We start from the raw sequence: 14814 nt of genomic DNA on the forward strand, positions 1-14814 counted from the left end.
GAGACTAAAGGATCACATCTGTGAGGAAGAAAGTTTACAGAAACACATTTCATGAAAACATAATTTTATGAAGACATTTGATGAAATTGAAACCTGAAGGTGTAACAAAAAGATAGACATTTAGAACAAAATAAATACTTAGATGATTAAATATAAAAAGTTGCACTTCTCAGTTTCTCAAAAATGAGAATGTTTAAGAACCAAAAGTCAGACTCAAAAACTGAGTAAAACGTCAGGATAATTCTTAGCAAAGGTGCAGAAATATTCAGGAAAAGAAGTCACCTTTATGTCTTCATACAGCCACTTGGTAAGAGCACATTTGGGAGGACTATGTTCTAACAGCCCCCTTACTGTAAGGTATTTGACGAGACGGGGCAGTTCAGTCCAGGGTAAGAGAATGATTCCATGTCTGTATCGGAATCCATTTAACTAAAGACTAGAAGGACAAACCCTGTACACTCAGTAAGGGAGAGGAAACACCATCTCAAAGAAACAATCAAACCAGTAGCTATAGACCAACACAGTTTTTAATGTTTTGTATTTTATGTCGTTCATGTGATATTCATCCCAAACTTATTTGCATTTTATCCTGAATCTTTCATGTTTGTGTACTTCTAGGGTGGAACTTTCCCTGTGGCATGCAGGGATGGTTATATTAAACACATTCTTAATGCAAGGAAGGTACAGAATCATCTAGAGAAGCTAAAGGTGTATGTCTGTCATACTCTTGTATTTTTTATTAATTGGAGGTCAATGTACAACAGTCTGGTTACAAAAATAAATGTAGGTAGTTTTATATAGCATTTTATTTTGTCCTTCTGCAATAGATGGATAATTTGTGTTTCGTCTCAATACACTGCCTACTTCCCCAACAAGATGAAAAGGTTTTGTCACTGTCCTCCAACTAGGCATTACAGCACAGTACAGCTGACGGTGTTTTTAATACTACGAATGTGTAGATCTATTAACTGTCATACCTCCAGGTACCACAAATGTTCAGGGACACACCCTTTGTCATTTCCCTAGTCCATAATGATCCCCGACTTTTGACAGCATTAAACAGTAAGAATCAGAAGGAAAGCGTTGAAAGGTTTGTAGATTTCCAGATGCTATTAAGACAAACAGCAGTTTTCATTACTGTAGAAAAAATCAAATCATATTATATAGCACATATCATTGCAGTTTGTTAGTACAGGTATTCTATTTAGCTACATCTGCTGTTGGCTTAATTTTTTTTAATTTTATTAAAAATAAAGTTAAGTCTGTTCTGCCCTTACTTTCATACACATCCAGAGACAGATACCTGGTGTCAGAGCCATGGCCTCAAGCTGAATGCCAAAAAATGCATAGTCATTTCCTTTGTAAAAAGCAAAGTGCCCACGAATTACCACATAGGTGGTAATCCACTAGGAACAGAAAATATAATTAGCGACCTGGGGACCCAGGTAGATAGCAACCTCTCCTTTGATAATCACATTGCCAAATTGGTTAGAAATTCTTTCTATGTAGCCCACCTAATCACGAAAGGATTCACCTCTATATCAAGAGATGTCATTGTGCCCTTCTACTCATCACTCATTAGGCCCATAATAGAGTACAATGCCCCATTTGGTATGTACCTTACTCAACACCTGCAACAGCTGGAAAGACCACAGAAGTACCTCACCAAGAGGATCATGGGCCTCAAAGAGATGCCCTATGCAGCTTGACTAAAGAAACTCCAGCTATACTCGGTTGCTTACCACCTGCTCAGAGGTGATCTCTGCCTGACGTAAAAGGCCATGTCCAACCCAGAATTAATGGACATGCTCCACCTCAAGAAAACCAAATCTCTTAGAGCCACATGCTCTAGTGAATTAAACCTCAGCACAACAATAAACAGGACATGCTGGAGGGATAGATCCCTGTCCCAGAGACGTCCCTCGCTCTGGAATAAAATCCCAGTCTATATTAGGCAGAGCCCCTCGCTGACTCTCTTCATGAGGAATCTTGATGAGTGGATGGGAAATTGTAAATTTACCGCTGGGATCACTTCAGTGGTCCTGCTAGACAGAGGCCCAGGAAACTAATTTAAAAGTGAGGCAAAAGCCAACACATTCTGGCTAGGCTTATAAATGCCCTTGGGCAGATAGCCTAGTACCTACCTATGAACCTATGAACCTACAAAAAATCACTTCCATTGTATATTCTTGAAAGCAGAAGAAAAACATCTGTGAATTTTGAAAGTAAATACATTTTCTGGAAAATAAGTGAGCCAATGTGTGCCTGTCTGTCTCTCTGCCTGTACACACGTGTGTGTGTGTATGTCTGTGTTCATGTGCATGTATGTGAAAATGAATGAATATGATTTTATTCACAAATAGGAAGCAGTTTTGGTCACCTAACACAATATCATCCAAAAAACAGAAAACACAAAACACTAAAAAGTCCTGAATGAGCTTTAACATAGTTCCTGTAGGGAAGGGAGACAGGGCTATTTCCCTTTCTCTACAGTGGTTATTGTTTGTGCTTTCCTGTTTTTGGTCATTATTCTGTAGGTCAACCAAAAAACATTTAATCATGTAGTGCAGCCATATGCCTGTGTGTATATCAGTGCGCCTGCATGTGTATGTGTGTTTGTGTGCGTGTATGTGTGTGCATCTGTATGAGAGAGTCTGTGTGTGCTTTTGCCTGTATATATGTGTGTGTGTGTGTGTGTGTGTGTGTGTGTGTGTGTGTGTGTGTGTGCCTGTACGAGAATATCTGTGTGTGCTTGTGCCTGTATATATGCGTGTGTGTGTGTGTGTGTGTGTGTGTGTGTGTGTGTGTGTGTGTGTGTGTGTGTGTGTGTGTGGTAAGTTTAAGAGTTTAAGAGTTTTAAGAATAAAAGAAAACAGCATCAGTTTGATGGTCTTGGGTTACTGATTTTCTTCTATTTGTTTATGTGTCTGTGTGTTCAGATGTTCTCCTTCTATTTTTTTTTGAAACTCACCTTTATTGATCTTGCAAACACCACAATATAAAAACAAATATACAAAACCACTTTATTTAATCCATGTATGCTATGTAACCTTTGCCACTCTTTACTTCAACCATTTATTTCAAACTTACTTTATCTTCTTTTCTGGCAGTATTATATTGTACAGCATTATATCTTACATTTTTTCCCTTAGTAGCACATAATTCTTCATGATTTCAGAAATACCCCTGTAAAAACAATATCTGTATTTGTATATTATGGGATGTCTTACTGGTCTTTCTATCATTGCTCATACAAAAGATGCAGGTGCATAATAGTGGATCTTGTCAATGAAGCAGGCTATGTCTTTTCCTTTTCACTAATGTTAGTTTCATAAACTGGGGCGGCCACGGTGGTGCAGCGGTTAGCATTGCCACCTCACAGCAAGAGGTTCTCCGGTTCAATTTTCGGCTGGGGTGCCTTCTGTGCAGAGTCTGCATGTCCTCCCCGTGGTCACGTGGGTTTCCTCCGGGTGCTCCTGTTTCCTCCCACATCCAAAAGATATGCAGTAAGTGGATTGGACACTCTAAATTGGCCCTAGGTGTGAGTGTGCGCATGTGTGTGCCTTCTGTGGAAGGTTGGGCGCCGGGCTGACAACTCGACACCGTAAAACTCAGCTGCCATTCTTGAGCAGACAGATGATCCACTGTGGTGATCCCTAACCGGGAAAAGCCGAAAGAAGAAGTGTTAGTTTCATAAACTAGTTCAATTTCAGTGTCATTAGCATTCTAAGAGATATCAATAATTGCCACATAGGTGTCAGGCATTTAAGTCATATTCATTTGCATATACTCTTTAAAACAAATCTTGCATCACAAAAAATATATGCTGACCCAATAATAAATGCACAATTAATATTTGAATATTAATTTTCCTGTAGTTACCACTGTATAATTAAACATTCAGCTATGAAGCATGTTAAGGAAAACAAGTTTCGCCGATGATTTGTTAGGAATTAAAGCTTCAAAAATGAAACGTACTAAAGAGTGCCATCTAAGTTTATATACTAAGTGAAAGCATCTGTGCTGTAGACGGTGCACTTCTAAAAATAAATAAACAACATACAGTACATACAAGACCAAGCATTCTTTCACAATTATATTATTACTGGTTATTACAAAGGCCTTGGCTCAAAAGAACTGGGAATATCTCAGTTTCAACCCCCTTTCTCATATCTTCAATATCAACCGAGCAATTTTTCAATAATAAAGAATATTTGCCTGATCTTTATCAATACCCAGTCTGAACAAATGATTTTTGAGTACCAGGATACACATATAATAAAGTACTAGACTAATAGCCCTAGAGCCATTTTCAGCTTAGCCCAATTATCAGTGCCCATGGGCTAGAATGGCTTTGGTATACGTCTGTGAATTAGTGCATCTACAAACTGCCCCTGTCCATAAGGGCCACAGGACAAGCTAGGGGTGAATTTGTGATTTCCCATCCATTGATCAAAGCTGCATTTGAACAGGCCTCAGAAAAGCTCTGTTTCGCATGAATGGGGAGTCTGTTCCAGAGAATGGATAATCTTTGAGACACATATCTATTCCTCCAACATGTTTTCTTTATGTCTGTTTGTTTGCAGTTTGTTAACCAGGAAAGTCCACTGGGATGTGCAGAGCCTGTTTTCAGTGGATGAGCGGGGAGAAAAGCTCCTTAGTACAGTAAAAAGTACATTCAACATAAAGTTAAGTACATGAGTAGTATACCATTGTTTGAGAATGTAATAATAAGAGCTGTAATCACATTCAGTACAAATTAAATTATATACAATGGCAGTGTAGCATTCTTTTAACGATAATTGAACTATTGAGATTGAAAGCACAGTTAGCATTACAGTGGTGTTGCATATAGAGTTTCTAGATAAAAACACTATATAGGCAGTAGGGGAGAGTGAGTCATTTGAGACAGGTTTTCAAGAGGGCTGAGTCCAGGAGCAGTTCCAGGTGGAAGATAGGTAAGTGTGGAGAGAGGTTTTGAAGTGAGCAGGATTTTGGATTGTTCTGATAGCTAAAGGGAGAGCATTCCAATGACTGGCTAAAGAGCAGGAGAAAAGAAGATGACCTTGTGGCAGGTTAGCTTTGTGAACCTGACGTTGTTGATTCTCTGATCTAAGGGACCTGTTTGGGATGTAAAAAGTGAAGATAGAACTAAGAGCAGGACAGAGGGTTTAAACATAGGTTTGTGAGCAGTAGTTAGTTGCAGATAGTTGACGTAGTTAGCAAGTTCAAACCATTTTAGGGAGAGAAGAGCAGTACAGCGATGGGACAGGTTTTTGGAATTTGTTGCGAATTTAGCAATTTTATTGTAACAAGTATCGAGTTTGGCTTTTAGACTGGTTTGGAGGTTTGTTAGCAAAGGGGCACCATACATTAGGGAAGGAAGTAGGTAAGTAGAGGCAAGTGTTTCTTTGGAGGAGGGGCTAAGAAACTGGTTGTGCCTGTAGAGCATTCCGAGTTTTTGATGTTTTTTTTTTTTTATGTTTTGTTGCACGTGAATATCAAATTTTAGATGTTTGTCTGTGATTATGCTCAGAAGTTTTGTTTGGCTGACAATTTCTATTAGGGTTTTCATTTGGGGGTAGATCTTAAACGTGGCTTTGTCCAACAGGGTAGATTTTTGGGGGGTGAAAAGCACGATCTTGGATTTATTAGGATGAGGGTTAGGTGGTTATTATACATCTAGGACTCAGTGGTAGAGAAGACGGCTTGGGTTTTAAGTTGCTGTTCTGAGACAGAGTCTGCTATGCATATGATGGTAGAGTCATCTGCATATTGGATATGATGGTAGAGTCATCTGCATATTGGATAGGGCCCTATTGGTCACAGATGTGTGGAAATTATTAATGAAAATATTGAATAGGAGGAGACCAAGTATGGAGCCTTGGGGAACTTCAGTAGATGTGGGAAGATAGGAGGAGATTGGGTTCTGCCATTTGATGGCATGCTGTCTGCCTTTTAGATAGCTTGAGAACCAGTTAAGAGTGGTGTCGGATAGTCCAAAGTAGGAAAGTTGTGATAGTAGCAAAGGGAGTGAAACTGTGTCAAATGCTTTTGAAAGATCTAAGAATATAGCAGACACTATTTTGACATTATCACGGGCTCTGTTAACAGTATCCAGGAAAGAAATGAGAGCAGTGGTAGCACTGTGGCCAGGTCGGAAACCATGTTGTGTGGAAGACAGGAGATGGTTCTGAAGTAGATGGGGCATTAGTTGATGGTGAATGCACTTTTCCATGATCTTAGAGACAGGGAACAGGATAGTGATAGATCTAAAGGTGGAGATATCATTGTTTTTGCCTCCTTTGTGAAGAGGGAGGATAAAGCCTTTCTTCCATAACTTGGGCACATAGGATTCTTGGATGGACCTATTGATTAAGATATTTATACAGTTGGATGGACCTATTGATTAAGATACTTATACAGTTGGATGGACCTATTGATTAAGATACTTATACAGTTGGATGGACCTATTGATTAAGATACTTATACAGTTGGATGGACCTATTGATTAAGATACTTATACAGTTGGATGTATAATTAAGATACTTATACAGTTGGATGGACCTATTGATTAAGATACTTATACAGTTGGCTGGACCTATTGATTAAGATACTTATACAGTTGGATGGACCTATTGATTAAGATACTTATACAGTTGGATGGACCTATTGATTAAGATACTTATACAGCTGGATGGACCTATTGATTAAGATACTTATACAGTTGGATGGACCTATTGATTAAGATACTTATACAGTTGGATGGACCTATTGATTAAGATACTTATACAGTTGGATGGACCTATTGATTAAGATACTTATACAGTTGGATGTATAATTAAGATACTTATACAGTTGGATGGACCTATTGATTAAGATACTTATACAGTTGGATGGACCTATTGATTAAGATACTTATACAGTTGGATGGACCTATTGATTAAGATACTTATACAGTTGGATGGACCTATTGATTAAGATACTTATACAGCTGGATGGACCTATTGATTAAGATACTTATACAGTTGGATGGACCTATTGATTAAGATACTTATGCAGTTGGATGGACCTATTGATTAAGATACTTATACAATTGGATGGACCTATTTATTAAGATACTTATACAGTTGGATGGACCTATTGATTAAGATACTTATACAGTTGGATGGACCTATTGATTAAGATACTTATACAGTTGGATGGACCTATTGATTAAGATACTTATACAGTTGGATGGACCTATTGATTAAGATACTTATACAGTTGGATGGACCTATTGATTAAGATACTTATACAGTTGGATGGACCTGTTGATTAAGATACTTATACAGTTGGATGGACCTATTGATTAAGATACTTATACAGTTGGATGGACCTATTGATTAAGATACTTATACGGAAAGCAGTGGCTTCTGCTGCAATCTTTAGAAATGTAGGGGTTAACTTGTCTGGGGCACTACAGCAGGGTTTGACCTTAAGAAGTAGTCTTTTGATAGTTGTGGCAGAAATGGGATTGATGGAGAAATTCGGGGAGGAGTGGAAGAAGGTTTGGTGGGAGGAATTGGGGAAGGTGCAGGATCTTTTTGGAGACGCAGCGTCACTTTTTTGTTTGTTTTTGCTATGAGTGAATATAACAATAAGGTTGGCTATTGAGTTAGTAAAGAAAGAGTTAAAGAGGGATGCAGTTTCATGTGCAGGTTTGTGAGGGTTGTTTTTTTGTGCCTGGGTTCAGGGGAAAAGAAATTATGTTCTAGAATTTTTAGGGGGTTGTTTCTGGGTAGACTGCAGTTTTGTGTAGTGGGATTTTTTTTTTGTCTTTACACCATTTTTTTTACCTAACTGTGGAGCTGTTTTAAGTGAGCCAGGGTATCATATTTTTTGTTAGTTGTGTATTGTTGCCAGGTTTTATCTCTAAGGTACATTGGATTTTTAGTGGGTTTGGTTAGCCAAGGAGCATAGTTAGTTTTTACCCATTTCATGCGGAGTGGAGCAAGGCTATTTAGAATGTCCAGGAATGTAGTACTGAAGTAATCTACTGGGTTGTCTAGTGGGAGAGTTTGTAATATTTTCCAGTTAACGTTTTCCGGAATATCAGTAAAGATTAGAGGGTTAAAGTTAGCTAGGTTCCTTGTCTGTACAGGTGTTGATTTTGGAGGGCTAATGGGGAGCATTGGATACAGGTGGGGAGATGGTCACTCAGAGTGTTTGGAAGGTGCCTGCTTCACTTATTTTATTGGAGTGGGAGATGAGAATCCAGTCAAGGGTTAACCTTGAGGTGTTATCCTTGTTAGGTCTTGTAGGGCAGTTTATGAGTTGGGTAAAGTTGAATAGGTTAGTGTTAGTGCTATGGGAGTTAGAGTTGAGGTTGGTCCAGTTAATATTTACATAATCTAGGATAACAGTTTTATTTGTAACATTGATAGAGGTCCAGGCTAGAATCTCTTCTAATATGGGGGTATTGTTTCCAGGGGGTATGTAGACAGCTATGATACAAATATTTTTGCTGTTATTAATCTTTAGGAGAGCAATTTTGATTTATGTATTTGTGAATTGTGAAGTAGGATCTGAGTAGGGTACTATGTGTAATGAGTTATGAAAGAATATTGTGACTCCACCTCCATTTTTGTTAGGTCTGTCGGGTCTGAAAGTTTAAATACCTGGAGGGAGAAATTCAGAGTCGTTAATGTATGGTTTTAACCATCTCTTAGTGATGGCAATTATGTCAGGTTGGTTGTGGGCTATCCAAGCCTGGAAATTGGAGTTTTGTTGTGAATACTTTGAATATTTATGGTTACCATGAGAATGGATTTGTGTGAATTAGTTCCAAGAAGATGTGAGGACATATTGGTGGTAGTGGGGCCTGGGTTTGGATGTATGTCTCCTTATAGAGGCACAGTAGTGAAGATAAATAAATAAGATAAAGGCTCTTGCTTTGTGTGGGTTTTGAGGTGTGGTGGTTGAAAGGATTTGATGGTGTAGGTTGTTATGGCTATGAGGATCCTGTTAATGAGAGGTATGATTTTTGGTTTGTACTGCAGGAGGAGGTTTATTAGATAAAGGTTAGGAGATATATAGGAATAGCTTGTAAGGTGTGAGGCATGAGAGGTGGAGGTGAAATAATGAGGTGAGAAGGAGATGGGGTTCAGGACAGTGAGATGTGCTAGAGGAAAGAGGATTATTGAGAGAAGAGTTAGTATTAAAGATGCGTATTTGTTGATTGCATTGTAGGGTATGTTTGAGGGTGGCAGTGAGGAAAGGAGTTGTCTATGTGTGATAGTAGCAGGTAGATAGAAATAGATGGGTTTTTGATGGTGAGTGTATAAAAAGAGAGTGTAGATTGGTAGGAGTGGAGGGGAGGAGTCTAGACAAATTTGTAGGGAAAATAGGAGGGTGAGGATTGGTTGGATGTGAATATAGGGTGGAGCTATTGATGTTTACGTTTGGGTGTAGTGGGGGTGCGTGGGAATTGGGGGTAGGGTAGGGGAGTGAGCAGGTAGAAACCCCTTCCACTAAACTCTGGTAAAAAAACTACCAAAGAGCTCGGTGAGCAGGTAAGAGCTGTTTAATGTCCCTCTTATTTGCTTAAACTAGCTTAATTCTACTAGGAGTAAGAGAACATAATAAGAACAAAACTCTGTGTGCATGCCACCATTGCTGTAAGTTATAGTATGTAGAAACAAAATGTCAGGTTTGTTTTTCATGTAGTGCAATCACCACAAAACAGTCACAGATGAGGTTTAGAACATTAGACCAGGTAATTCTAGTGCTGTTTGTTTTGCATATGTCTAGCAGATCTGTCAGGGCTGGACTGGAAATTTCCTTGTAGGCTAGCCATAGATCACCCTTCAGCAGTCTGTGGGAGACTTGAGTACAGGGACAGGATTTTGAGACAATCTGCATAGGACATATTATTTACACCCTGTATTCTTTTAGTGGGGAACCTCTGTGGCTGCTCCAGTTGCTGCAAATGCCTGGCCAAGTAGATGACAAAGAGTGCATTGTACTTGGTTATTGGTCTAATGAGGGCTGCATATACTGGGACAATGATCTCCTCAGATCTGGATGCCAAGCCTTTACTTATAAGTTGGTGCAGTAGAAGGATTTTCTCACTACCATGGACATATAGTGATCAAAGTTCACATTACTGAGTTCCCAAGACCCTTATCACTGTGTCTACTTTTATAGGATTGTTATCAATGTTGTAATTTGCAAGGGTGGTCATCCTCTCAAAGGGTATGATTATGCATTTCTTGCACTGAGTTTTAGCAATGGTTCTGGCACTAGTTTTTGCCTGTGTCAGACCTTCCTGGAGGATATCTATATCTGCGGAGGATTCAATGATTGCTAATTAGGATAAATATAGCAATGCATATGACTAAAGGTTGGTCCATCATAAAAGCATAAAACAGGTGAAAACAAAACAGTCCAGCCACCAAGGCTAAGTGCATAAAACCACACTTTAATAAAAATAATAAAAAATAACAGGATAAGAGCTTTCACACAAGGTTCTTCATCAGATTCTGTTAACTCAAAACACTTACTACTATTTAAAAGGAAGACTAACCAATCAAGAACATAATAATGTAATGAGGCAAGGAACAATCTTTTAAAGCAGGTTTCACAGGTGTAGTGACATTCAAACTGGGTAATTTATGTGCCTATAAGGCAGCTATCCATTTCATTTCGGCCAATTTAGTTTTGTTGATAATATCCCCTCCCCTAACATTACCTTTAATAATTTCAATAACAGTAAAGTTAAATGAATGTCCACCATTAAACCTAACATGTTTATATAGGGCATTTACAGAATTATTTCTCCTAATATCTCCTAGGTGTTGTTGCACACATTCTTTAAGCATCTTGTTGGCCTTGCATACATAGAAAGCTTGACAGCCATTACATGTAGCCAGGTATACGAGGCTGGACAGTCTACAGTCAGCATAAAAGCCAAATGTAAAGCTTCTATGGGTGCCTGGATGTATAAACCTGTTCACACTGGGCATAAAATCACAAGCTTTGCAAGACCTACAGAGGAATGTACCTAGTCTAGTCGATAAAGCAGCTTGTTTTCTAAAAGGTCTATAACACAAACACCTCTTGAGGGATAAGTTGTTTATAAAGATGACTCGAGGGGTATCAATGGTATTCAATGATTGCTACAAGCTTGCAGTCTTCAGCAAATTTGGTCAGCCAAAGGCTCTCTACATTTGCCTTGCCTTCAAAGAAGTATATTGCAAACAGGTGAGATCCCAGTATTGAGCTCTGTGGGACACCACTAGTAACAGGCCTCTTGGTGGGGATGGATTCCTCCATCCTAATGTCATATGTCCTCTCTGTGAGCCATTTGGCTATCCATTGGGTGCCGTAGGGATTCACACCTAAATTTTTGCATTTATTTATAATAACCGAGTAAGGTACTGTACCAAATGCCTTTGCCAGATCAAGGTAGGCAGTATGCACTATTTACAATTTTTACATAACCAAGCATTACACAACCACTAACATACAGGCTCAAAAATTCCTGAATTTTGTCAGTTGAAACACTCTTGAACAACTAGTCTGCACACCTACTAGAAATATCCTGGATGTGGTACTCCCCTATTACCCAAGCTTGGGGTTTGCTGGGAGTGCAGCCTTTATATTATTTCTAAGGGTTACCGCTTTGTGATCTGACCTGACCAGATAGGACATTACACAAATGGGGGTGGAACGTTCCCTCATATTTGTGAGTATCAGCTTCAGGATATTTGTGGCCCTAGCAGATGTGCAGACCAGCTGTTCTAGGGGGTTTGCATTGACAAAAATGCAAGAATCTTTATGCCTGCACATTAGTGGTTGTGCGTGTATCTCAGCTTATGGTGTGATAGTTGAAATCACGCATGAACATGGTGTTGGACTGAATTGTGAGTGACTCCAGTACATTCAGCTATGTGGTATGCTTATGCTGGGTCATAGATGGGACTTATAGCTAGCAGGTATATGGTATTGGTCTTTCCCTAAGGTTAGTTGGACATGGAGTAGTTCAAGCATGTCATATTATTTGCCCAGTTTTGAGGTGCACATACTTTTTATTTAGCTTGATACACCTCCATCTCTTGTCCCTTCATATGCAGTAGCTGTTCTAAATACGTGGAAGAAATGATAGCTTTGTACTGCCGAGGTGCCTTCTACAGCTGTAAACCATGTCTCAGTAACTGCATAGATGTCAACACTCTCCAGGGTGAGGAATGCTTCCAGGGAGTGGAGCTTCTTGTTGACACTTCTGATACTGAGCAGCAACACCTTTAGTCTATCTTGCATAGAATTTACTATGTCTGAAGGTTTATCAGATTGGCATTGCCTAAAAAAGGCACTATAGGAAGGGCCAATATCCAAAAGCCTTGTGGGACAGGTGCAGACCATCCGTGGCAAAGCAGTATGTTCTGTCAATCATGTCCCAAGCTGACAAGTACTGGACCCCCTTAGAATGACAGCAGTAACTAAGCCAATTGTTAAAGTCAAACATCTTTCGTTTATATTGTGGTATCGTCTTTGGAAAAGGTGGAATTCTGCTGCTACTAAGCTCATACCTGCCTGAGACACATAACATAATCTGAAAGCTCGATCATGTTTCTCTATGTCTTAGGGCATTAACAACTTCTAAAACAAACCTCCTGCCTGAGAGCAATTGCACGGCTCTAACCAAAACTTGCAAAAACACATCCAGTGAGCCAACAAACTGTAGCCTGAAAAAATATATTTATTGTTAAGAAAACATAAAAAACAACAAAGAACAAGACCGGTTTCGGCTGGACAAAAACACAGCCTTCCTCAGTGTAAACTAAAATGATCAAATGTTGCTGTTTAAATACATACATCTGAAAGTTCATTGGTTCAATCTAGAATTGTTCATTCAGACCAGGTAGAAATAACCCACCCAATTTAACAATCCACTTCTTTTCTTTTGAATTTAGAATAGAATACCAACCTGTTTTATTGAGTTTGTTACCTTTTATAACATCAATTATCATAAAGGAAAATCTTGCAGTTTTATGTACCAGATGGTGTTTATATAGACCATTGTTGACTTTTTTGTTTTTAATGTTACTTACATGTTCTGATATTCTGAGTCTTAGAGGACGTGAAGTTTGTCCGATGTAAAAAGATCCGCAGGTGCAGGTGGCCAAATAGACCAACCAATCACTACTACAGTTAGCAAAAAAATTAACATCATAGACTATGGCAGAGTTCCGACTGGTGAATTGTTTAGATTTACTTACTTTGTCACAATTGGTGCAGTGACCGCATGGAAAACAACCAGTCAGAGGTTCTCCTGTCAAAGTGGTCTGTAATGGCTGCGACTGACTGCTGTCATGAGAATGTTTGTAATGATTAAAGCAGCAGCCTAGGTTTTTCCCTTTGTGGAATGAGAAAAGACATCTGTCTGGTATACTTGCATCTTTCCTCAAACAGGTTAAACTGCTACAATTCAGTACAGGCATCATTTTCAAATCTAGGTGCTTAGGATTTCCCTCTCTCTTCCCCCCTTGGCTGACCTGGTGTGACTTTGTGTAAGTTTCTTCATTGTATGGATCTTTTACTGTTTTTTGTGTAACTGAATGACCTGCTGCTAAATTCTGATTCTGCACAGACTGCTCTATTTTGTTTTTCAGAGGGTCTATAAGTAGCTAGTGACTTTACTGAATTTCTGTGGTAATATTTGTGTTTAAACTGAACCTGTACCTAGAGAAAGTGTATAATCAGAGCTCCTCCTTGCTGCATGTGTTTTTTACTGTTTAAATTGCACACACACATTGAAGAAGTGCTTTTATGACTTGAATAACTTGGGCTAGCTATACCTGAAGTGCTTTTACTGGCAATTTTCTAGTTGTACAATTGTGAATAATTGATTTAATTTTTCTGGTATATCTTTAAAATCTGGCAAGTGTTTATTTACTGAATTGCTCTCTTGCTTAGGTTTCTCAGCTATAAATCTTAGTTCGTTCAGAAGTATGCTACTTTAACCCCCCCCCCCCCACCAAACCTTTCTGAATGCATTATTATATAATAACTGCCTGTTGTTGTCTTCATGCTTATCCTAGAATTTCTGCTTTTCTCTTATCCTAGCTGAACTCTACAGTTCCCTACAAATCTGTGTCTACAGGACTGCAATCAGTTGTTTTCAACATTTAAACAGAGTAGGTTACACAAAAAGCATTTGTTAAGCTTTCACTTACAGTGCTTTGTAATTAAGCAGGTCACCATATTGGTCAGCCATAGGGCTCTTTGTTTCTACTTGAGTGGTTGCCTCCTTCCCCTGTAACTGCAGTAAATTGACTCTTACATTAGAGCTGTAATACTTACCTTATAGCTTTAGGACACCTTAGGAAACCTTGTAAACTGCAAAAGCCCAGCTTTCGCCTCACTACGCTCGGGCTCTCGCTCCCTCCCTGCCCCCAATCCCCTCCCGCCCCCATACCTCTACATTTATAGTACTATAGCCACTCCCCCACTTTCTAGATCCTATCTGCTTTCATCTGGGATAATTCCACCCACCCCTATTCTACTACCTACATTTAATAGCACCTATTAGCTTTCATCTGGCATTCTCCCATTCCCCCCTTCCAGTACCTTTACCTCACCATTCTATCTTCTGGTGTTGCATCACCAGGTAAAACAGTTCCTTCACTCACTAGCTGAATCACATATAATGATATACTCTTCTTTACTACCCCTCTTGTTCACACCATACCTCCTTACCTTGTATGAAAACCAGTTTCTTACGGGATTTCAGGTCCCAAAAGGCCATACTATCTCCCCAGCTGTAAATCC

The sequence above is a fragment of the Protopterus annectens genome, chromosome 13.part0 (genome assembly GCF_019279795.1).
Source record: "Protopterus annectens isolate FY-2018-M chromosome 13.part0, PAN1.0, whole genome shotgun sequence".
Classification (NCBI taxonomy): Eukaryota; Metazoa; Chordata; order Ceratodontiformes; family Protopteridae; genus Protopterus; species Protopterus annectens.